The sequence below is a fragment of the Haplochromis burtoni genome, unplaced genomic scaffold, assembly GCF_018398535.1.
Source record: "Haplochromis burtoni strain Fernald_Lab_line unplaced genomic scaffold, NCSU_Asbu1 Contig_15, whole genome shotgun sequence".
NCBI lineage: Eukaryota > Metazoa > Chordata > Actinopteri > Cichliformes > Cichlidae > Haplochromis > Haplochromis burtoni.
The window spans coordinates 242086-267561 of NW_024582376.1; the positions used below are offsets into that span (position 1 = coordinate 242086).

Consider the following 25476-nt stretch of genomic DNA (forward strand, 5'->3'; position numbering starts at 1 on the left):
CCCTCTATTCCAAGTCCCACACTCTTTCTCTTCAGTACGTCAGTCAGGCTCTGACTTCATCTTTTTATCACCATCTAACTCTCCTGTTCCCTTCACAGTTGTCCACTACTTTGTGTTTTTTCTTCTCTTCTCTTCCCTTCTCCTCTTTTCTTTTCCCTCTCACTTTTCAAAACTTGAACACCTCACGATGCACACCTGTTTGTGCGTCTGCACATTACGCCTGATTTTCTGTGCCGATGGGCCTCACACCTGGAGTGAATTAGATGAGCTGGTGTCAGAAAGAGACGCACTGTGAGTTTTGCTCCGAGGCTACTCATTGACATCGGCACATTTCAGTCCCTGTGAACAGTTTCCCCTATTCCCTAGTGTGTTCATGCGTGTTAACAAGATGGACCAGTTTTGAGAGCAGCCATCTTGCCTCTCAGTGTGTGTGAAATTGCACAAGATAATACAGTACATCCTGAAGAAGGGTGTTTGCGGATTAGAGGGGAACTGTTTTATGCATATGGATTTAGGTTTGCATACCTGTGCCACAAAAGATATCACAGGAATAAAGAAGATTAGGGAGGGAGAAGGATATTGAAAAAAACAAGGGAGTGTTTTTGTCTACCTGTAGCCTGCTGTGTGGGTGCACTCTTGCCTGAGGTGGGGAATGTTGCTTGGCATGAAAAGCTGAGCGAAGCCAAACTCCAAGTGACCTCCTGTGTTTTGTTACAGCTCAGTCTAACTCCTCCTCAGTTGTGTGAAACTGCCAGCATTCTTCTGCTCTGCAGTGACATATGGTAGCCAGGCATGTCTGATGTCACAAAGTACCATAGTTTCTGTGATGATTCTCTGTCTTGACAATTTGCAGGTGGGGTATGGTGAAAGGTGGAGACGCCACACGCGAGCACATTTCAATTTAAAAGGGAGATTTGTAGAAAATGCTGCCGTGGGAGAGATCACTGTTGTTTCTGTTGAATATCTCTGAGCTACTGAAGCCACTTTAGCATTATACGTGCATTATTTGTGTTTTAATACTCACTCAGAGAGTCCTTAAATCACTGTCAAAGACACTGAGAGACACTGTCATAGCATAGAAATGATCCAAAATGCACTGCAGGACAAGCTACATGATCTCAGCTTGCTTTGGGGACCAGGCCTCAGTGTCTCTTAATGCCGGTGGCTGTGACGTCATAAGCGAGGAAGCATAAGTGCAGCTAGAAAGAATAATGGTCTGTGCTGTGGCTAAAAACAAATGGCCATCCTGCTTTCTAATTGTCGCTTGCCAAGAGCTTCTGCCATTGTTTTGTTTACTGTTTATACTTCTTTTTTTCCTCTTATGTCAGACGGAAGGGAAACTGTGCTGCAGTGACTCATACCATCTTGGTACAAAGTACTACCTAACCAGCTAGTGCTGGTTTTTAGCCTTACATAATACAATGTTTTGCCATTAGTAGAAATACATTACAAATATTTCTTGAACAGAATGCCATACCTGCACGTTTTAATTTTGGAATGTTTAAAACTCTTTTATGATGAGATGATTTATTTATTTATTTTTTGGCTATACTGTTAGCATGACGTGTTTCACTAAACATGATTCACAATAACCCAACCCACTGTTTTGTAACTGTTTTATGAGTGTTTGCGGTTAAAGTAGAAGTTTTGAATCATACACTGGCTTTGATCATTGGCAAGATAAGCGCTTTACAAGGAACGCCAAAACTCTAATCATCTGAAGGAATTTGTCTTTGGTGCCTTTGTGTTGGGGGTAAACACACATTTCTTGACGTGTGGACATTGCTGTTGCACAAACAATTGTACTCGGTCACCAGTTGAGTCCAAGATAAGGGCAAGAGCACAGTTAACATTGCAGATGCATTATGGCTGCAATAAATAATTCTTATCATTTACTCAATTTTCTCCTGGAACTTCTCCTGACTCGGCCAAAGTTTACATAAATTTGGTGGCAATGATCAAGAAGAAGGCTGCTAAATTCCTAAATGGAAAAACGCAAGACACTAAGTGTTGTTGCAGTATTCCAAAGCTGTCTACAGATTTAACTAATGCATTCAAGTCAATATTACTCTGACTGGAAGGATATAAGAAACAGTAATGATAAAAGTATATGTACAGTACTGGGCAAACGTGTTGAGTTGCCTGTCATATATTTGTATATGTATCATATATTTTTTAAAATATTTTGCTTCCAGGAGCGGTATTGAGCAATAGTTATCCAGGTGTTCAAAATGGAAAACAGGTGCAGAATTATTGAAATAACACACACAAATTCAGAATATAAGGCAAAAAGAGTTTTCACAGTTCAAGGGAGTGTGTAAGTCGATATTTAGTATGATCACATTTATTCTTCAACACAGCCTGAACTTTCTTAGCCAGCTGTCTTGTGATTTCTTTAAGTAGTCTTCAGGAGTATTTCTTCTGTTACATTTTCTTCTGTCCAGGTATGCTTTTACTGCATTGCCAGTGTGTTTGGGAAAATTTCTATGAATCTGGCAAATTAATCTGTTGCCAATTTGATGCTTTCTAGATGGTATTGCATGGTGGATCAAAATCAGAAGTCCAACCTCAAATGATGACAGACCCTCTGCTGTGTTTTACAGACTACCTGTTGTAACTCTTTCCTGAACTTCTCCCTACTTATTGACAATGATCTGAGCCAAAAAATTCCAATTTAAATTCATTACTCTATAAAACCTGTTGGGACTCATTTTCCTTCCAGTTTTTGTGTAATTTGGCATACTTTAGACTTTTCACCCTGTTTTCTTTTCTGAAGAATCGCTTTTTTGACATCCACACTTCCACTGAAACGATTTCTGATAAGGCTTTGGCAAAACATTCCTCCATTTGGTGAAACAGTTCTCTGAAAATGGTAAGGTACAAAGACTGGACTGAAAATAAGTGAAAAAGACTTTCCAAAAGACCAAAGAACTGTTGTTCAAGGCCATTTTTAAAAATTGCAAGAAGGTCTGATTCCTTGGAAGCAAAATATAAAATAAAATGAGAGGTGGCAGAAGACCTTTGCAGAGCATTGTGTATATTAATGTTAAGCTACACCTGGATTGTTTATGCCCATAGCTTCTAGTCGGTATTGCTGCTTGTGAAAGTGGATAACAGTAACGTTAATTCTTTGACCTTAACACAGAATGTTTGATCCTTCAGTCCAGATTAATTTTGCAAAGTATTTTGAAAGACTCGAAGGGCTCGTCCCGAGGAGATGCAAAGAAGAGCAGTACACCAGGCAATATGCCGCTGCTAGGGAGCAACCAGATTAGATTAACTCCATATTATAAATATGTATGTCCATCTAAATGTTATATTTTCAAATTAGTTAGTTTACAAGTGTGTTGATAAAATGTGTATCATATACATTTTTATGCTTTGACTTTTTTTGTTAATTTAAACTTTTATGCCAGTCAAGAAGCCAGAGTTGAACTACCCACCCTACAGCTCACAGCTGCTACCACAAATAGAATATTATTTTATACAAGGCTGTTGCAGCCAACATATCTATGCTCTCAAAGCAAAAGAGAAGTAATAAGTGTGCATTTTGTAGGCAATGTTGCTCTTTTTGCCTTACTGCAGTAAGGCAACAAGTCACCTGTAATATTAGGGTGTCGCCTGGACTACACTTGCAGGGTAGTAGTTATGTCTTATTACACCTAATAGTGTGCAGACTGGCTTAATTCTTACTGGAGTACTAACGCAGATTAGAATGACAGGACTCAGGATGACTCCTGTTCGCTGAACCCCACCCTTTTTATCGACTGTCTCTCCCCACAGTCTGAAAGGAAGCATCTGCCTGCCCCTCTGTCTCCCTGCTCCTCACCACACAAGCTCTCTCCCTGTTTCCACAGCCCACACTGCTATCACTGCAGCTGTTAGCTATCCAGCTCACACCGATGTTGGAGCCTCTAATCTCTCTAGCATAAAGGCCATGCAAAGAGAATTTATGTTAGCCTGCCACGGGAATGAAAGGAGAAGCGGAGAATCGTTTGAGCAGGTTGACAGATAAGGCTCTTGTGCTTTCTGTGTGGTGCTTTTTAAGCCATGTTAAGCTGCTTAATTAGACATAATCTACAGACCCCAGACTGAGGCGGAACTAATGAAGTTAAAAGACTCAAATCCCATCCTGCCATCACACTCTCCACTGCTCCACACCATCACCCGTGCTTCTCCGTCTCATCGCTGCGCCGTCCTATCTGCTGCTTACCATCGTCCTTCCTCCTCCTCCTCACAACACACTCTGCTCTCTCTTCCTCCCTACCATCCCACTGTTTCCTTTTAACACTTCAATCCCACCCAAACATTCTGCCTACGGGACAACCTTAAACCTTGAACACAAATAACTTGCCCATCATCAGCATAGTTTCTTTGGAGCACCGAATTGTTCCCATCTAGCATCAGCAGGATATGCTCAGAAGAAATAAAAAGGTCACACGGTGAACCTCAGAAAGAAATATTATAAATGGATATTAACCCCCCATAAATTCATTTATATACTTATATTTCAATATCACAAACCATCCATTGGAGTTGTTTGAGCGGATACTTTTTCTATACATCCAATTGGCAAATCTCATGTACGGCACACTGTTTAAGCTGCTTTAGCCGCTTTAGCAGCTTTACCCTGTCATGTGTTTTCACTGATGCCTGCTCTTTTTTTTGAGCTCGGTCTTGTGGCTCTTCTTTCCATCTACACCTAGACTACTGTTAGGATAGATAATCACAAAAATTTCCATCTAATTTGTTGACTCCAGCTGTGACTTCAAAACGCATCAAAGGAACGTTCCTGTTCCTGGCACTTTAAAAAGCCTATACACCAAAGCATTGTTTTTTCTTTTTAAGGCCGCCATCCTGCATTTTTACAAGATGCTAAAACATCAGAAGTGTGACGAAGTACTGAGTGTCTTTTCCGTGGTGAGCACTGCATGTCTTTCCTATCCGAATGGATGGCTGAACATTTACAGGTCAACACCTCCACAGGCCTAAAAGAAAGTTAAACTCTGGGTAGAACGCACAACTTGTTTCAATCACTTTTTACCTGGCCTCACAGTAAAGGACGGGTGGGACAAAGTGTACACAACCAACTATTAGGCCCTACTTCTAAGCACTTAACAGCATTCGAGGAGAAGTTACTGCTGCTGGTCTGTCTGTACCAAATGACATCCCCAAACTGCCGCAATTGTGTTATGAAAAATAATGCTTGGAGGAACACGTTGTTCATTTTGTTCCGTTGGTCTACCAGTTAAGCAGCATTCAGGTAGAAACGGGTACTTGCAACATATTTCTTCTTTAGACATTTTTGTATCGTAGCAATTAAGGCATCACAGCTTCCAGAGTGCTCTCAAACGCTCCCAACACGGTGTTTTTAGAAGAGTGTCAGGCGTTTTCATCTGGCTTATTTGTGGTTTATCAAGCTTGTGCTAGTCCTGTCTACATCTTGGAAGGGAAGTTTTGCAAATGCATACATGTGGTTTTGACATGTGCTACATACTCTATAAGATTTGCTGATTTCTCTCCATGTAGCAGCTATCAGCTGTGTAGTAGCCTTTGGGTGTACTTTTGGAGGATAGGTTTCCTAGTAGCAGTAAGTCAAGATGAGAGAGGGATAATGAGACAGTTTACAGCAGCTACAAGGCTGGTGAGATTCTACTGTGAATGGTAATAAAACACAAATGGTGAATATAGCATCCTCTGCGTTGAGAAATACTGAATATTAAAGACAGTTCAGGGCCTAAGAACTCTATATTCCTATCCATGCAAACGAGCTTCTTATCTAAATTGACAGATGTGTGATAAAGTACATAAAGGACAAGGTGCATAAACCAGAAAATGTAATGAGACAGTAATTGTTGCTTTGTCTAAAAATAGAAAAGTGAGCGAGCTTGGCAGGTGTGGCTTCTTTTAATTTTCGACCCGTGCAGCACTTTCAAACAGCCTGCCCTTGTTTTTCTGTCCCCCTCCAGTAAAAAGAGGATGTTTTCATGTTAATGACAACACTTCTCTTCCGTAATCCCACCATGGCAAAAGAATCTGCTCTTCAATAAATGTGAACATTTATCTGTAGCTATGTGAGTGATCCCTCATTCACCCATCCACATAGCTTTAAATAGGCTTCATTAATACATCAGCTTTTGATGCAGCCTCTAGTCGCTGCTTTGGCAAGTTTACATATTTCTCCTATCTTCATATCTTGCAATACCAGCTTCTTTATTTTTACTGAAGCTGAACAGCAGTTGTTCCCTCCACCACCACACACCCTCCCACAGAGGAGTGGCTGCCGTGCTAGCTTGCAAACGCTCATCCTCTGTCCAGGAGGAGATTGCAGCTGACCATTGTTGGGTTTCATCATCGTCATGAATGCTCTGCTTCACTGTCGATGACCTGTCAGAGAATTTTCTTCACCCCATTATCTTTCTGCCTCTCCTCCATATCCTCCTTTAGCCCTCCTTCCCACCTCATCTTACCTCATCTTAACCTATAATGCTCATGGTCATTTGCACTGTCAAACTCATTCTCTTCACTCTCTCTTACGAGTGCTGGAGTATATTTGCATTCATTTAGATGAAGCAAAGGCAAACACTGCCAAATCCTCTAGGATGGAATTTACTTTCAGCTCTTATAAGCTGTAAAAATGTAACAGACGACATTAACGTTATTGTCCCTGTGCATCCTCCTTCAGGTTTACCTCATCTTCTACCTCCCCCTGAAGTGGTCTCTTTGCCGGCCGGTATCATGGTACTGTTGAGTGGATCTCAGGGCTGCTGCATTCTGTTTTGCTTGATTAGCCTGTGTGTGATGCTGTAGGCAGCTTTGTTTTGTTGCTGAATGGACTGTTCCACTGAGAGCGCAGCAGACGACAAGGAGCAGAGGAAGGAGGGGATGGAGAGGAGAAGGGTGGAGTGGAAAAGGAAAAGCAGGAAAATGCTGAAAAAAGATAAAGGCTATGAGGGAAGGATGTAAAAAGAGAGGTGGGGAGTAGATAAATGAGTCAGGAGAGAAGGCTGGAGCAAAGGGGAAAAGCAGAAATGAGGAAAGGATTGTGATGCAGAGGAGAAAAGAATAAAGAAATGACCACTTCTCCTGTGAGAGGGAAGATAACTGAGTGTTTAGAAATGCTGAGGTGGACAGAAGCCATATCTTCCACCAACACAGCACCTGCTAGTCTGCCTGCCTCCTCCCATTCACTGACCGACTTTCTATTGTGGGTATTTGTGCGCTTATGAGTGTCTTTCTGCCCGTGGAAGTGTGTGTATCTTTGAATACACGTTATTATTCATACAGTTGCCGTGCCATTTTTGTTTCCACCCATAAGCAGACTGAGATTTTGTGCTCAAATATGACAAATCCCCGAATCCCTGCACTGCACCACTTTAATACATGCGTCCCTTTAATAGCTTTTCATGTAAAATATGGAAAGGGGTCTCTTTCCATAGGTTTCACCTTTAATGACTGCACAAATTCAGAATCTGTACAAACCCGTGGGACCTGCAGCTGTGCATCCTTTATAAGTTGGGGTTGAACGCTCTGATCGTTGCACTGGTCATAGGCGTGGTCTGTGAAATGGCACCACAACAGAGGAGCGACCAGGCTGTATCAGCTGAATGATTTAAATCATTTTTAAAAATGAAAAATATAAGATCCAGATTCCCCGGCGAATAATGTGGTTGCAGTACTTGTACAAAATAGCGCTGCGCTTCTGCAGCGTGCTTACCGTGATAAAGTTTAGAAAGAGATATCTATTTGAAAGTTTAACAAAGACATTCTGTTTGGCAGCTGGCTATAATTTGCCCAGAAATGTAATAAATTGTATGAAATGACTTCCTATTGCAGGTGAATTTTTAACATTAAGTAGTACCTACAATTGCCAATAGTTGTTTTTGTAACCGCTTGAATGAATAGTTGGGGGCGGGGTTAAACGCTTAATTATCCAAGGTTCACAATTTTAGCCCCACCATATTTTCCTTAGTGATCCTTGCTCATTCCTACCAGCTATTTTACAGATACAAATACACCTGTGAATATGGAGGTGGAGCAGCTTCAGCAGTGCTTTCAAATCCACACCTGTTCCCTTACCGCACCTCATCCCACTTCTCCACCTGCCGCCCGTTTGACGACAACACTGTTCATCCTGGTGCAGACAGATGGTGGATGATAAGAGAGCCCAGAAATTTTGGGTTATTTTTTCATTTCAGTATGAACAAGGATGATTTTTTTGCTTTCATGTCTTTCTTCCTGTTTTTGTTTTTTGTATGGGTATAATTCATTGTGCCTGTGCCAGCATGCATGTTTGGTTTTGTGGAAGCTGACTGCGCTGTAGATGAAATAAAGCTCACTGTGAGTGCCGACAGGATTGGCTTGTTAGCGCTGATGGGGTGGATGAATACTTAGTAGCGTAGGCTAGGATAGGATGGCAAAATATACTGTGTTTTCTTCGGCTGTACTTGACTGATTCCTGCAAATCTCTGCAAAAATTCAAGGATGCATACGGTAAAATGATAAAAAATCCCTCTTTGCCATCTCCAAGCCTCGCTTTCTCTTTCATTTCCTTCCTGTTCCTATATTCTCTTATTCCTCTGTCTATTAAGTGATTTTTCTATTATTGCCTCATCTTGTTGTTCCTTGTCCCAGAACCCATTTTGCTCCCCTTTCTTGTTATCTCTATATGTTTCCACTTCTCCCTTTTGTAAATGGTCTGTTTAATAGACAATTGGAAGAACATGCATGCATGCATGCATTCACACACAGACGAAAGGCTGAAATAAAGAAGCCCCTTATCTTTGCTAGCAGAGACACTTTCATGTGCTCGCATGCAGATGAATAATATATGTGGATACACACACACACACACACATAACCCTATTCGATTGGGTGTGATGCTGACATGGGCCGTTGTACGCTGTGCCTGTGTGTGTACTTGGATGACTGCTGGCACTGTGAAGGGATGTGGAGTCTCTAGGGGCCTGGTGATGAATGGGAGTGTTGTCACTAGTCAGGTCCAGCTGCCTTTGTGCTGTCTTTATGCTGCGTGTTCTCCTATTATACCGCAAGCGCTGCATGTTTGGTGCACAGAGAGACAGTGTGGGCGAGCGTTGTTGTTAATGTGGATTGAATGAAACAATCCGAGACGGGCGTTAAGATGTTTACGTGCTGTATGTGTGAGAATATGCGTTAACACTTTCGATTAATGTCTTAAAGCTGTGCGTAGAACATCTAGACATTCACCCATGTGTACATCTGACTACACACACACCAGAAAAAACGGCTTCTCTCTCTTCATTTGCCTGGATAATTACGTGAGCGTCTGTGTAGTTGGTTTGGAATCAATATGAAAGGGTGTCTCCTCTGCCGGCATGTAGATTTTCTTTTTTTGTCCTCAGTGTGTGAGAAGTGAGCTCTGCGAAAATGCTGTCAAAGCAGAAGCTGAATAATTTGCCTACAGACACATTCATGATACAGTGACGTGTGTGTCCATAAATTTGCCTTCCAGAAGACTAGCTGTATGGTTCACATGGTTCGCATGGTTTGTGTGTATAAAGACAACTCATATCTCAGTGCAGTGGCCAGAGTATGATCATTGTGCGCACTTACGTGGAGGGTTATAGATAATAAACCCCAGCTTCTCTGCTGCGTATAGATGAATCAAGTTGTGGTTTGTGTTCAGTGGGTGGCACACAGGTTGTTGTGGGATGCAAAAAAAAAAAAAAAAAGTTTACATGCTTTATGATAAGGCAGTCAGAGCTGTTATACTGATAAACCTCACCAATAATTTCCATGGATGCTGATTCATGTGCAGACAGTCAATGTAGGAACCTGTGCTCCGGTTGTGTGGTCTGATTTCTGGGTGAGTCAACGAATCTAGCATGACTGTTCATAAATTGCTGCGTTCCCCATCTGGCAGGCATCGCTCTGGGTGCAGTGGTGGTATGTTGTTTCACTGTAGACTGGCTGTTCATGAGGTTCAGCAAGATTATTTATCACTGGAGATTCATGCCCTATCAAGGTTGGCTTACAGCATTTTCCAGTTATTATTTGTTCTGCTTTCCATCCTGCTGTGATGGAAATGTTACTAGTGTAATCTTGGAAAGTGTGGATGTTTGCAAATGAGGATGCAGAGCTTCTGAGCTCTGATAAAGAGTCACACCTTCCTCCTTGTGACGCAGATCTTTCTGCTTGGGTAAAATCACATTTAATATTTTTGCGGGTCTAAAACTAGCTTTGATACATGTGTAGTGGGATAATCTGACACCTAAATGTATGCGCCAGCCCTACTATATTAGAGTACAGGATACTTGTCATATTATTCCATTAAACAGCTACTGTTTTTATCATCCAGACAATTTTGTTCATTATATTTCAAGTGATAATACTCTAAAAAAACAGGCGTCAGGCTAAACTAACTCACCTTGCTGTTTATTATGAAAAGCATTTAGTGGTACAGGTGATAATGACAAAATTACAACAAGCCTCTCTGTTATTGTTAGATGCGCACACACACACTCTCTCTCACCTCCCTGTGCTTCTTCGGGGATCTAAATGGGAATCTGACTGGAGGTAAACATGTCATTGTGTAGAACAGCCAGCAAACAGACAGACAGACCAGTTAATGGGGAGATGAAGGGATAGGGTTTAATAAGCAGTGTGGTGGATTTATTTAAACGGGGCAATATTTACCAGTCTGGACAAAGTCTGATTGACTTTAAATTGACCTCGCAGTATCTCACCACATCGCTTGTGTTTAAATTCTACTTATTTAGTTCTTTTCATTCATTATCATTTTCCCCTGATTGTGTCAAGCCCTTGATTTAGCTCCCATTGTAGGTTGTTTCTACTGAGGGAAGAGCGACACTTGGAAAAACTAAACATCGAAGTGGACTGTGGGACTGGGGCCAGGAGCAGTTTGTGGCCATTGGCGTGCGACAAGGATTTTAAAGATTATTGTACAATAGGAGCTTATAATAGTAATGTAGTCTATAAATTGAAGGAGGAAGATTCTGGCTGTAAAACGGTTCAGGTTGTGGCTCAGCTCTTCATTTTCGCATTCTTTCACTTTCACCGACTTGCTTATGCCTAAATTATGCTTCAGCGGGAAATCTACGTCATAACTTAACCGGAAACTCCCCGTAACCCTGTGCTGCAACCTGACGTCAGGTCAACAAAACCCACAACAACTGAACGGCAGGGAAGGTTACAGCGTAGGGGTAAGCGTGGTTTCTAGTTACAGTGTAAATTTCCCATAGAAGTCTAAATCGGGCTTTCTCTCCCTTTGTACCTTTTCTTCTACCATGGCAGCAACTCTCTAGAGTGCAATAGAAACAAGTCTTTAGCGGGCTTAATTCGTTTATTCCTTTCTTTCCGGCCTTTTTTCACCCTCCTTCACACTAGATTTTATCACTATTAGATGTTTAGCCATACCCCACTGCTATTGTAGCTTGAGTTTATGAATGAGCTCACTGAAGGTCATTTGATCACTTTGTGTGACGAAGCTCTGCACACGCAGCTCACACATATTTCTCTTATCTCTCGGTATGAAGGGGGGGGGGGAAGAAAAAGTTGTTGAGTGGCTCACGCCTTCTCACCTACTTCCTCCCTCCCCTCCCCGGCTCTCTTTGTGCAAATCCCCATGGAGACAAGAAGGGAAGGAATAAAGAAAGTACGCTGGAGAGATTGCTAGAGAAACAGAGAGATAAAGAGGAAGAAAAAAGAGAACTTTAAGTCCCCTGATGTGTGTTGAGTGGCCGGTGGCAAAATAATCCCTCCTTACCTTCACACAACAGTCACACTAATGACCTTGCCTGCGCTCATCAGTAGACAGACCAGCATCTTCAGGGAGAGACAGATGGAGTGTGTGAGACGGTGAGTGTGGTAAGTGGCCCCCTTCTTTGTTTGAGAGGGGAGGGAGTACTCGCACATCAAGGATTAGAAAGGCTTAAAGATGTTATGCCTTGGCGGATGTGCGCATTTGTGCATCTTTTGTGAGGTGAGCGTTATCTCAAATGACGTCAGCACTAATAGAGAGTGGTGTTGCATTTGAAACACAGTCAGGTACAGAGGCTGCAGGAATACTGGCCCACTGCTGTTATGAATGGACAATTTTAAGAGACGGGAGCATGTTCCTTTGGTTCATTTCTGTGTGTCATAATGGTCTTGTGTCGGGCCAGGGCGACCTTCTGTAAACAATAGCAACTCATTACGATAACCATCTTAAAGTTCTCTGCATTTCTTCCGGACTGTCTGCAACCTCCTGTGGCTTTCGTCGGTGTATGGAGTATGCTCATTTTTACATGTAACCAATGTGATCTATACAATCTGTTTGTATAGTTGTTCTTGTAATCCTAAAAAAACATACGAAGATTAATCGTCTGTGGTTCTTTTGACTTTGACTGCCAACTGGACAAAACTAAACATCTGGTGACATCGTTCCATGCTTTAAGAACATTGTTAAAAGATATTTTTTTACCGCTATTTCCCGACACAAGTTCCCTCATAGCAAGCAATTCAATTCAGACAATAATAATATTCAGGTGATCCCTTTTCATAACTTCTACTGCATCATAGCTTGCTGTGGTGAGTCACAAACCATATGAGTTTTTCTTTTTTTTTTTTTGTAATTATTTTGTTAAAGTGTTACCAGAATGTTCAAGTTTAACCTGTATGTTTTTAATAAGAGAAGTGATGTGAAGAAAACACAGCTTGAAGAACTGCATTTTTCTTCTTTCTTTTTTTTTCTTTTTTCTTTTTACCCTATGGCAGGAATCCAGAGAGAATTTGGACCCTTACCAGCCACTGTGATTGGCCAGTGGGTTCATATGAGAACCCTGGGACATGAGGTAGTGTGAAGCAACAGTGCCAATCAGAGGGAAGAGATGGAATGGGTGGAGAGAGGAGGGGAAAAGTGAAAAGGGAGTCTTGGCATCATTGCTTAGAACGGGAATTTAATGGTGTGTGTGTGTGCCTGTGTGTAGGTGTGTGTTAGTTTTCATAAGAATGGAAGAGATGGGAGGGGTGAACACTTGGATTGGGTCCAGGAGAACTGTTGTAAAATCCAACCTGGTTCTTTTCCTGTTTCGCCAGAGAGGATGGTCTAATTCTCACCGCTGCCTTTTCCTGACTTTTTTTCTTCCTCCAGGCCTGGAGAGAGAACAGCAGACAATGCACAGAAACTAGTTTGAAGAAGATTGAATTCTGTAGTAGAAGTGTAACTTCTACAAATGAAGAGGAGGATGAGGTCAACAGGGGTCACGATTGATTATTTCTGGCTGCAGCCGTGTTTATGGACTGCCATTGTGTTTGGCGAGCTTTAACAATTGTGCAGCATCGCAGAGTTAAATTTCACCCTTTACTCCTGGTCTCACAGCCTTGAGGCCTCCAAGGTTGTTTTAAAGATCCAGACTTTGACCTCTAAGTTTGCTGTAAACACGGGGAAGTAAACCTAGAACCAATCAGATCATCTCTTGCCAAGGAAGTAACAAATATTGACTTAGATGACCACAAAATATGCTCATGTGACTTTTAGCTATTTTTATCTTGGTCCTATAAAACTGTGTATGGTGCAGTTTTACTGTTTAAAATCAATCTGTCTATAGTATATGTGATTTTTGCACCCCACTAACCACTTAACAAATGCTGTGCATAGGTGAGACTTGCTGGAGTGCTACACTAGTTTGTCTTGTGCATCGTTCTCATTCAAAACTGATATTATTATTATTATTAAGTTTAACAAAAAAAGGAACAAGCTAACATGTAGGCGAAGTAGATGGGCAGTGAAAGGAAATATTAATTGTGCGCTCAAGGACATTCCCTATTACAGCATCACCACCTATTGCATACATCCATTGGCAGTGTGATTACTGTTGCTTTTTATTTTATACTCACACTATTCCACTTTCAATAAAATTGCCATAGATCTATTGAGAATATCAGAAAGGAAGGCAGTGAATTAATCACAATTTTCTTTTTGTGGTTGCATGTGTAAAATACTAAATGATCCTACTCCTACAAAAATGTTAAACTGTAATTTTAAAACGTTGACTCTTAGCCTGAAAAACTGCATCCATTTGACTGTAATGTAGACACAACCAATTAGTTAGTGGAGGCTTCTTAGCGAGCCTCGTCAGGCAAAGCTTGGCCTTGGGCCTTAATACTGCTGCAGCTGCAGACAGCTCAGTGCAGAGTAGCAAAGTCTTGAGCTGTAATGGCGCACCAGTGTCTGTCTGTAGACTGCTTTAAAATGGATGACCAAGCACAACCCCCGTAACCTCTGGACTTGCTGCCCCAGAGCCTGCCAGCTTCCTCCATTCAGACTAGGGAAGGAACTCAGGGGTGGTACTCCCACATACGGGCACATAAGCACAGCTAGAAGAGTTCCAAAAGGTGATAGATTAACATATTCATGTGCTGCTAGAGCTTACAGGCTACATATGGCTAAACACTGTGTTCTATATATTGTAGTTTGTTGTATTCACTGCTTTTATATTATACTCAACAACTTCTAGTTCTTGCCATAAAGGAGAAAAAGCACAGATAAAGTTTAATTTGACAGAATTACCAGTGAACCAGTGTTATCAGATGTTATTGGTCTATTGGTGCGATATGCGCTGAACACATTCCACAACAGAGTGCAGAAGGAGGGTGTTTTCAATATTGGTGTGCTCACCTAGTTTGTCCATTATAGCAGCTCAAGGTCACTTTTATGTACAGCAAGCCTATTCAAATGGCGGCCCGCGGGCCAAATGCGGCCCAGAAACAACCTGCGAGTGGCCCTGCCTGTGGTCCTGGCAGAAACACAGAGAAAACGCAAAAAATTAATTCATTAATTAATTTTAAAAAAATTAAAATTCCTACAGCGTAGTGTAGACTGTGAATGCAACACTCCTAGTAGCCTAGCAATATTTAACCCACAATGCACCGTGATGTAAACATATTAAACAATCATCGTAATATATGATGCGACAACAGCATGTCTTTCTCACTCCAAAAGCGCAAAACTGACAATGAAAACTGTCGGTTTAACCCTGCCTGGACTGACAAATACTTATTCATTTTACCGAGTTTAATAATCTTACAACCGGAGTTGTACTACCATGGTGAGGGTCCTGTACAGCCCAAGAGAGAGCTGCAGCATCTTCCCTTCGTGTTTGCTTCTTGGCGAAGAAGAAAAGGCCTTTCACAGATTCTGAAACGGTGAAATACTGCATGCTGGCCGTGGTGGATGCGGTGAAAAGTGAGTGTGACATCTGCTATTAAAAACGTACCCCTGTAGGACAGTTCAAATATTCGTAGAATTGAAGTTCTGGCGTCAGACGAGTTTGAAATGCTGTTAGATGACCTGAAGAAAACTGATGTAATGTCCATAGCAGGAGATCACAGACAGAACTGATAATGCACAGTTATGCGTATATGTCCGTTTTTTGGATGGGAAATTGCTCGGTTTACTACTGTTAGAGGGACACACAGCTGGCGAAATGATATTTGAGAAGATTTAAGCTCTTTTTGAGGAAAATGGTCTGGATATGAAGTGTGTCTGTATACTTGTGACCGATGGGGCTCCATCCATGGCAGGAAAAGTGAGTGGTCAGCGAAATATTTATTTTAATTTGAAAGGGAATTATGTTTTTTGTTATTATTATTATTATTATTTCAAATGTGCAAAAAATAGTTTAGTTATAGCTCCCTTTTTTTTAAATGGACCTTTTGGTGTGCATTTGAGGTCACCAGATTTATAGGGGAAAAGGAATAAAAAATAAAAAAAAATACTTGTTTTTCAGTACAGTTGTGTGGGTTTGAAATTGATCATGATCTGCTGCTTACTGGCTTCAAAAAAAATATCTGGCCCAGATAAATTCCTCGGTTTGAAAATCTGGCCCAACTAACTTCGTAGTTGAATAGGCATGATGTACAGCGTTGCCTGAAGTTTGTGTAACAGTCAAGCTGTTTGTGAGATGCACTGTTGCAAAGTTGATAAACAAGAACCATGACATTTCCCTTTTTTGATATAACATGTTATATATACTGTGTATATAATATCAAACCTGCATTAGTGTCAACCCCCAAAATCAGTACGAGCCGGGCCCCGATCTCTTTGGCTTTCTATTATCCGTGCATGATTTGCACTTTGGTGAGCCAGGCAGGAGGGCAGAAAAAGAGAGTGAATCTGGTGGAAAAAATGAAAGTGATAAAGACAGAGAGGGAGTGAAAGAACACTGAAAGGAGGGGGAAAAACCTCTGTAACCATCTGCCTTTGTGCCAACAGTTGGTTACTGTAGCAACCAGTAAAAAGTCATTATCTTTAATTGACATGGAGGCATGTTCAGGTGTTTTCAATTGTATCTTTTTTTTTTTCTTTCTGCAGTGACCCCACCTATCCCCTAGTTTTTCTGTGTGTGTGTGCGTTTTATAGAGAGACCATCAAGCCGTTTTGTTCTGTTCCTCAGGCTTGATGCTTCTGGGTGTTTAGGTGGTTTAAAGCTGCATACACACTGGAAGCGATTCACTCATCGCACATCGCTTTGAAGCTGAACAACATTCCAGGCTCTGGTTGCCTAGGTGACCCACTAATGTATATATTACTAGCTCATATGCCAATCATCGGTATTCTTCCCTCTCATTGGTCATTGCTTCAGTTGCTTGCCTGGAAATTTAGAAAAGTTTATCTTTTGCCTACTTCCTGTCACCAGCAGTTATTTCTCCTGTAGTTGCTTGAAGTCGTGGAAAGTCTCTGAGTTGATTATTGAGCAGATGTCAAAAGTGACCAGAGAGCAATTTAAAGATAAAAAATGTCATGAAGATTAAAAGTGAATGGCAGTAGAGACAGGAGACGGTGTTTGGTAAGGCTGAGGACACAAGAGCATTGAAGGTGGTTGTCTGTGATTTTTATGTTGAGGCTTGTTAGGGCAGATGAGCGATGAAGTCGTCCTGTCTGTAGACCATTAGCCAACCGCAAGTTCTAAGCACTTACCAGAAGCTCCTTGTGTTAACTCCCTGCCGCAGCACAAAGTCCCTCTTTCTCTTCTGTTTGTTTAGTTGGAAACTCTTCTTGTTCCTCCCTAATATTTCTTAATACTTCATTTGTGATTTTGCGCACACCTACGCCTCACAATACATTCACTTCGAAAAAACTTTGATTCTTTTCTTTGGCTCATTTCTTTTTCTTTTATAATGTGGTACACCCAAGTTCTTGGAAGGTTGTATTTACCAATGGAAAATAATTTATCTTTTTCTTTGAAACACTCGAAATGAAAAACACAATTTAACTCTGGCGTCAATATAAGCTTTCACAAACCATTTGTACTTTTCAAATCAATTTTTCCATTTTGTACAATGAGCCGTTTCTCACCATCCCTAGCTCAGCCGATCAGTATAAGAGTACAAAAAAAAAGCATCCAATTCAACAAAAAAATAATTACACAAACAAAGCCTGCGTTGGGGTGTTCTGTCTCCAACTATTGTTTGAATCTGGGTTGTGCCTTTAATTCTAGGGAGCCTGTCAAAAGCAGTTGGCGGTGCTTTGTCCAGGCGTACCTTTTTATTACTACTGTCTGCTTTATTAGCCTTCCACAGAGCAGGAGAGGACAGAAAGAATTGACTGGAGATGCGAATGAAGGTGGCAACTATTGACTAGTTTGTCTTCTCTTGCTTCTGGCAGGGTGCAATGATGCTACAAGGATGCCGCTGTCCAGGCTAGCCCATTAGCACCTAGACTCCACACATGACAACATGACAAGAACAGACCACCACATGCAATGTGGCATTCGCAGGCTTGCTGCGCCGCTTTCACAGCCACCACTTTGCTTCAGCAGCCTTCTGTAGAAATAGCTTTAAATCATCTTCCACTTCCCCCTCATTCCCCCTTTTTTTTCATTTCTGTCATTTTCCTTTTTAATTGGTCTCAAGATTCAGCAGTGCATGAACACTTCTGTGGCAAAGAGGAGTGTGGGGGGGGAAAAAGTTTATTTAAACGTTCAGTGTGTAAGCAGAGAGTTGTGAGCATGTGAGTTAGAGGGCTTGTGTATATTGTTAGATGTGAACGTGCCGTATCTATGTTGGAGCATATGTTGTAGGTGTAAGTGGCTTTTTTTGTGTGCGTGAAGACCATCTGTCACCTAGTAACGGTTTGGGTGATCTCTGGCTGATGTAAGAGCTCCCTGTAGGGATCATAGAGCATAATTATATACAAAGCCTGCAGGTCACAAGTACAGATGGAAAGAGTTTAGCAGCATTGCGCTTATACTCTCTGTGATTTGAAGAGAAATTATTGTATTTCTTTAATGTCAAAGTGAAAAATGATCACATGTAAAAGCCTTGGCAGCTGCAATTTTCTGAATGGCGTGTCTTTAATGTATCAGCAGGTTATTAACGTCTCTCTCTTTGATGATATCCTGCATAGAGGCTGACTGTAAAATGTATATATTGTTTTCTTTTCAGGGTTGTGTTTAGAAAGTCAATTAAAGAACCTTTCAAGCTCCTATCACATCTCAAGGAAATCTAAATGAAAGATAGATATACTTTGTATAATTTGGCTTTAGGTTTCTGACGTCAAATCAGCCACCAGACTTGTTTGGTCTCCTCTCGCTTTCCTTTAACAGTCCAAAGCAGGAAGCAGGGAATGCAGAGGATGCACACATGTGCACTGCTTATATGCTGCACAATTGAAACTTTCCTTCGTATTAGGACAAAACAATGGAAGCTGTACCAGTAACGTCAAAAAAACAAAAAAATGTTGCAATCAAGCCTTTGCCCCTGAGTTTATTCTGGCTGTCAAAATCTTTGCAGCGGCTGATAAAGTAATAAAAATTAAGCTCTGGTGGCAGCGGCATCGCTCCGTGAGTGCACACAGCTTTCCTGTCTTGTGCACCATCTGGAAAACACACCCGGCACATCTATTAAGCACTTACTCCAGCTAAGGACGAGCGCTCCGCTGAAAATGGGTTAATAATGACAATTAAATTGAAGGTAATGTCAGCAGTTGATCTGCCACTCACAAATCATATTATTTTATGTGAATAGCTTTCTGTGCCTAGGAGTGGAATTGCAGTTTTGAATAAGTGTGAGTCACTGAGCCGAGCTATTGAAAATCTACAAAATTGCATTATTTTGTTTTATCAAGACATTCTCTTACTACATGAAGACTTTCCACCCAGAGGCCAGAGCGCAGAGTCGGCTATGTTCTAATATTTAGGATGTAAAGGATAGAAAGTTCTGCTTGGCTCTGCCGTTCTTTCAGACGCATCAGATGCATATGACTTCTTTCCTAGTTTATGCACTTTTTTTTTTTAAATTGAGGAACTCTATTTGGTGTGGTGTTATTTTATCACATTCATAGTTTATCATAATGCAGTGGCACATGGACGTGTTTATTAGCAAAGACAAATGCAGGCACATGATATCCACCTGTCAGTGCTGAGAGATGGAGGTCATCCCTAGTGCTAAAATGAGGCGTACACACACACACCATCAAACCAATTACACTAGTAATTAGAACTGGAAGCTCATTCAGGTGGAAGATTGCCAGCTGAGTTTAAAAACCCACCTGCTAACCGCTCTCTGCAAAATGTTGTCAGATTTAGGCATAAAACCGCCACGTACGTCCATGTTTTTGTTTACTTTCTGAAAGCCTGCCCCCGTGTCTGCGTTTAATGCTCTCCGTCCTGCCTTGTGCATTGGATATATTTGCGTATGTTCTATATTCGTGTTTGTCGGTTTTTGTTTGTGCTGTTGCATCACGTTTGGCTAGGAGGACAGGGTGGCTGTATTGGATGTCTGAATGTGTGTATACAGTTGTGCTGATGCTGACAAGCCTTCTAGCAGGGGAGCAGGGATCAGATGTATGCTAATATCACCAGCAGACAGTCTGCTAGTCTGACAGAGGCCCGCCTGCAAGGTTAGGCACTGCTGCAGGAGAAAGAAAACTGAGAGACAGAGAGGGAGACATGATAAGAAATGAAGAGAGGGGGATAGAAAGAAAAGGACGAAGGTAAAATTACATTAGGGTCAAGGGCATTAAAAGAAATAAGTACGCCAGTTCATGTCAGGCTGAGGGAATTAAGAAGCAGGGAGAGCGAAGGTCCACAGATAAACTTTTGTGCCAAAGGAAAACACAGGCCATCTGTCCTTCTGACCTTGCATGCAAAGCACCAGTTGTTGCTGTTGTTGTTTTTGTTGTTGTTGTACAGCCTGTTAAACAGGGAATTTCTCGGGCAAATGTAAAAGAGCGTGTCTTAAAAAGGCAGTGCTTTCAGTTGGCTCCATCACACATCTGGACTGAAGCCAATTGATCATTTTAATTTCATATTTTCATTTATCCTGTAGATTAATCTGTTAATCAGGCAAATAGTCTCGCTGTTAACCCTGAAGTGAGCGTTACTTTTTTCCTGCTTCAATAACAGTCCGATACACAAAGATATTTTAAATGCAATGATTTGTCCATAAACTCTTCCTTTTGTCATGCCACTTGAACCTTGCTCTTTCCTGGTTTTTAGCTCCTCCAAATCTTTAGACATAGTCTTGAAATTCAGATTGGACTGTGAATGCAGTCTTTGCTTTGGCTATTTTATTCTCAGTAGTTTTTGTTTATTGCCTCCTCCTGTTTGTCCAGGAGCATTGTCTCCTCGGGGGTCCGTCAGAGGGAATAGCTGCATTGGAGTGACTTACTAATAATGCTCAGGAGCCTTCTGAAAATATAGCTGCAATTAATGTTAAGGTGTATTGTAATTAAAATGATGGTGTTTTACAATGTATGGAGGTATTAATCATTTTTAAAGGTATTATACTCCCATTAGTGTTTCAGTGCACATGTTGTGCAATGCAAATATGTACTGAGGCAGAGAGGCTGTGGGGGGTATGATATTTGCCTTTTTTTTTGTTTTTTGTTTTTTGTTTATGCTGTTATATCAATGTTCCATCAGATCATGCTAATGCACAAAGTGTACCACATGTGATCCTGCAAATGGAAAGATGTGACTAGCTGAAGCTATTCCATAGAGTGACCGTAATCCGAGTCAGCGCTAACCAGCGCTTCTGAATCGGGACCTGGCTATGTGATGGTTTGGTTGCTGCGTTAATATTTCTGTTTGTCATATCAAAATATGTTTTTAACGAGTTTATAGGAATTACTTTTTTTTAACTTACTATGAAATATGAGAGCTATAGGTCGATTGATTCAGCCTGTGCAAAAGTATTTTTGTAGGAATCATTTATTGCAGTTGGGTGTGCTTGTGCGGTTTGTTTGCCTGGCCACATGTGAAATATGTTAGCAGTGGTATGATTGCATTGTTTGTCTTCTGTTGATGCATGCACACAATGGATGGAAAGAGTGAGGGTATTTGTATTTCCTGTTTGGTGTGTGATTGATGGATGTGCTGCATATGTGGAAAAGGCAAATGCCTTCTGTTTAAGTGGTTACGCTGAATGCACTGCGCCACAGAGCACTTCGTGTAAAGGGCAGTGAATGTGAAGTGCGGAGGCATTTACATATAGATGTATATACATTATTTGAGTCACTGTAAGACCCACGTCTGTGCGCTTCGCTGGTTAAGTGATGTTTAAAATGAGTTGTTTCTAACTCGGCATTCATATCAATTAATTCCTTTCCACTGCGAGCCGACCCACCCTGAACAGGAAGCCGCATCAGTGGAAGGACTGTCGACACCCACACACAGCCCCAATGCGTTGGCCACAACCCTAGTATCTTACTAATGGACAGCAAGTCTCCAGAGGAGGGGCAAAATGGGAGCAGGCGATGGAGAAGGGATTCTTGACAGATGGGAATCGGAAATCTATATGATGATGGTAATGTTCTGGGTGAGACTAGAGAAGTACAACTAGCTGCAGACCTAATTCATCCAAGGGGAGGTAAGGGGGGGGGGCACGCTGTGGACGAAGACAAAGGAAGGGTCATTCACTCTTGAATCTTCGAGAATACAGGAGAGAGATTTTTTTTTTTCCCCCCCCTGCTGCCTCTCTGTCATCATCATAATCCTCATCACCACACTGCACACTTCATGACTATTTCATGACCTTTGTTTCTGTCAACTCCCAGCCTTTCCTGAGTGTGTATTACTCTACAACCAGAAGGTTTTCTGGGAAACTCAGCTTCCTAGTTTGTCCTTGCTTAGCACTGTTCACACTGTACTGTGTGAGATTCTCTGAGGCATATCTGATGCTTTTGGCAGCAACTTAAGAAAAGTGATAAAGTACTCCTTCTTTTATCAGAAATATTATTTCTACTATACTTTTCTTTGACTCTATAATCTATAAAATACTTGACCTTTACTAACAGTGTTGCACTTCAACTCAACATTTATTTCCATCACAACTATTTTTCTGACTCTGACTTTAAAATTCTTTCTCCGTAGATATAGCTTTCAGTCATGGTCATCCCATTCAATCCATATGGACTCTCTCTTGTCCAACATTTCCAGTCTGTAAGGATTTCTGTGTGTATCAAAACAGGCCTGGCTGTCATCCTCCCTTGCTAACTGTTGTAACTCTGTAATGAAAGGAATGCAGCCAACTCTTGAAAGCTGGATGGCCTCACGGGCCATGCAGCTACAAAGGGACTCTCCCTTGCTGCCCTTTGTAGCACGTGTTATTCTGAACTTCATGCCCTGACGCCCCAGCATTACCTTAAGGCTGAACTCCAGTACCTCACAGACACATCATATCTGCCTCTACTTGTCCTTGAGGGAGAGCGAGTGTCCTAAAGGGCTGGTTCAGTCAAGGCAAGATTGCTGTATCTTTCCTGCTTTTAAACAGTTTAAAAGGAGGGAATGAAATAATCAGGCAAATGGAGATGTGGTATTTGGGTAGACCATGCTTATAATGCTATTTGTGATTACACAGGGGGGTGAGTGATGGGATGGGTCAGACTTTGACCCTTGTATCCTCGGCGCCTCACCACGCCCTCCCTCAGGGAATTCCAATCTCCAACTCACATGACCCAGGTTGCTGACCTCTCTCTCTCCTTCCTCTTGTACCCATTCTCGTTAGTGCACATGGAGAGGATGGGGGTACAAACTTCACACCCTCCTTTGCCTCCCTACAGTGCCTTGCCCTCCTTTCCATCTCCTGTCATTCTGCCTACTGTCACGTTTCAGGGTCGAAGGCAGATACAACGCAGGCCTTAAACCAGCCCAGGGCCTCGAGATGGTGGTATGCGGCTGGACATGCGCAGCAGACACCAGGCCTCGGGGTGAACTAGGAAACTGTCTGCCTGACTATTCTGCACCTGGACTGCTGCACTGAGACTAGCTAAGCACAAGCAGTGGTGTCTTTATGGGAAAGAGGAAATGTATTCCCCTAATGACTAGATCTATTGTGTGAAATGCTGCACTTAAGCTGCCAGCAGACGTGCTGTAGAAACAAGCTGAATTGTGCAGTTGCAGTTTAATATAAATTCTGTTTCTGTCAGTGACTTTGGTGCAGCCGTCACTCAGCGAGACATTTCATTTTTCTCTATTATTCGCTGTGTTGGAAGCTATTGCATCCTCACAACAGACCAGCAAAAATAACATCAACACTTTTTTTTTGTTGCTACTTTTTTTATTTTTAAGCCTATCTCCTTGTCATACACACACACACACGCGCGCATTCACACACATTAACTTGCACTCTGCTCTAGTGAATATGTGGGCTGACTGTCACAAAATCTATATGAACTTGGAGGTCCATGTACACCTTGCACACACGGGAACATAATTAGAAAAAGATAGGTAGGGTCAGCAGAGCAGATGCTAGCAGGGCATCTGTAAGAGTGCTGAGCCTGGCCAGCCGCCAAGTCCATATAGAATTTTGGAGTGCTTGACTGCACTTAATCCAGACCCTCACTGCTGGTCGCAAACATGACCTATTTCACACATGAAGTGATCATCACCAGGATCTTGATTACATAGGATACATTCTGGGTCATCTTTATGTGCACGCATGTGCAAGCTCAGATGAAACATTCATGCTAATGTGGTTCTTCACTAGGGTTTCCTTACTTATCTGTAAAGGTAATACCCCCTCTCAGCTCATGCAGTAGACAGCTACTTCAAGCATGTCACAACAGTTTACGCTACAGAGATAAGTTTTACAAGCTAGCAATGCAAAAATAGAGCCCGCAGACCTACCAGAAATCCCTTTTGGTTTACTCTGGGGGAATAAAAAGAAATGCAGTATATGCAATTTATAATAAGTGACATTGCTGTACAGACTAGCAGTAGCTGTAAAATTAAAGGTTACCACGTATGAGGGATCCACTAATAATATGGCAGCTACAAATATGTATTGTAGTATGTATTGTATTTATTGATGGTCTTGAGTACCATGCAGCTTTTTAATTTCATGTCTGTGAAGGATGTCTGTATACAGCACAGCAAAGGATCATGTAGACACTGTATATTAAGAAATGATTATTATTATTATGCTGAATAGATGTTCAATTAAGTCAGTGGACCATGTCCAGGGGCAGCAGGTCTCTTTTCTTTCTGGTGAATGCAGTTGAGGGATCTGCTGAGGTCATCTGTGTAATGCGAACATAATTAGGTCAGTGAACAGGTTTGTTATTAACCCACAGATACCTCGATAAATACCACAGTGCAGTCCTTCCCATCCAGTTAAAGTGGTGTGTGTACATTCATATACTATCAAGCAAGTAGACACACACATGCCCAGCGAGAGAAGGAGATGAATTAATCACAATTCCTAGGTCATATTCGTATTTGATCCTATCGACCATCAAGTCAGGCTGTACACAGTGTACAATGCATGTTGTTATTATAGGGATTTGGTCCACCTCTGTGAGCTTTGATGCATTTTTCATGCATGTTTCCTCTATAAATATCAAAACACGAGGTATTCTATTTGATATGGATTCCTTTTCCTGCTGGTGCTGGGTTATACACCTGGTTAAGCACAGGGGCACTCTTGTCTCTGTAATTTTAATGCACAGCCTGAGTGGAATTTACTTTTAGCAAAACACTAGGCTTCAGCTGGGAACTTTGATTAGTGGCACTCCCTTTCAAATGAAACTCAGAAATGCAGTATATAAAAGATGTAGTAGTCATTACATAGCAGGTTGGGTGTAGCTTTTTTTAAAGTCTACACTATTTTCTAACACACACAAGTTTCTTACCATTTTTTCTTGTCATTGTTCGTATCTCTGGTGAATCAGAGTTGGACAGTGAGGTTCATTTTAGGGAATCTGCAGATCTGTGTTGCCTGACAAACTCGATTCAAAAATAATGAAGGCTTTGGCTGCTTTTGTGTTCTCTGTCAAAAGAGCTGTTCGTGATTAATAGTGGTTTTAATGTCTGTTTTTACTACATAAATGACTCAGTTATGACATGGAGGGGGTGGTCTCCATCATTTTGAAATGCAGTGCATGTTATCTGTCTGAGAGCTTAACAAGATTTTCATTCCATACAAATTGTGTTGTAACACCCTTTCATGCCTCATCCTTTCCCTTTTCTTAACTTATTTTTAGACCTAATCTAC

At 41.5% G+C, this 25476-nt stretch overlaps 1 protein-coding gene across 1 annotated transcript in view; it reads left to right on the top strand.

Annotated features, from left to right (window-relative positions):
* Positions 1-25476, top strand: part of arhgap35a (Rho GTPase activating protein 35a) — a 62372-nt gene that overhangs the window by 12999 nt on the left and 23897 nt on the right. The window lies entirely within an intron of this gene.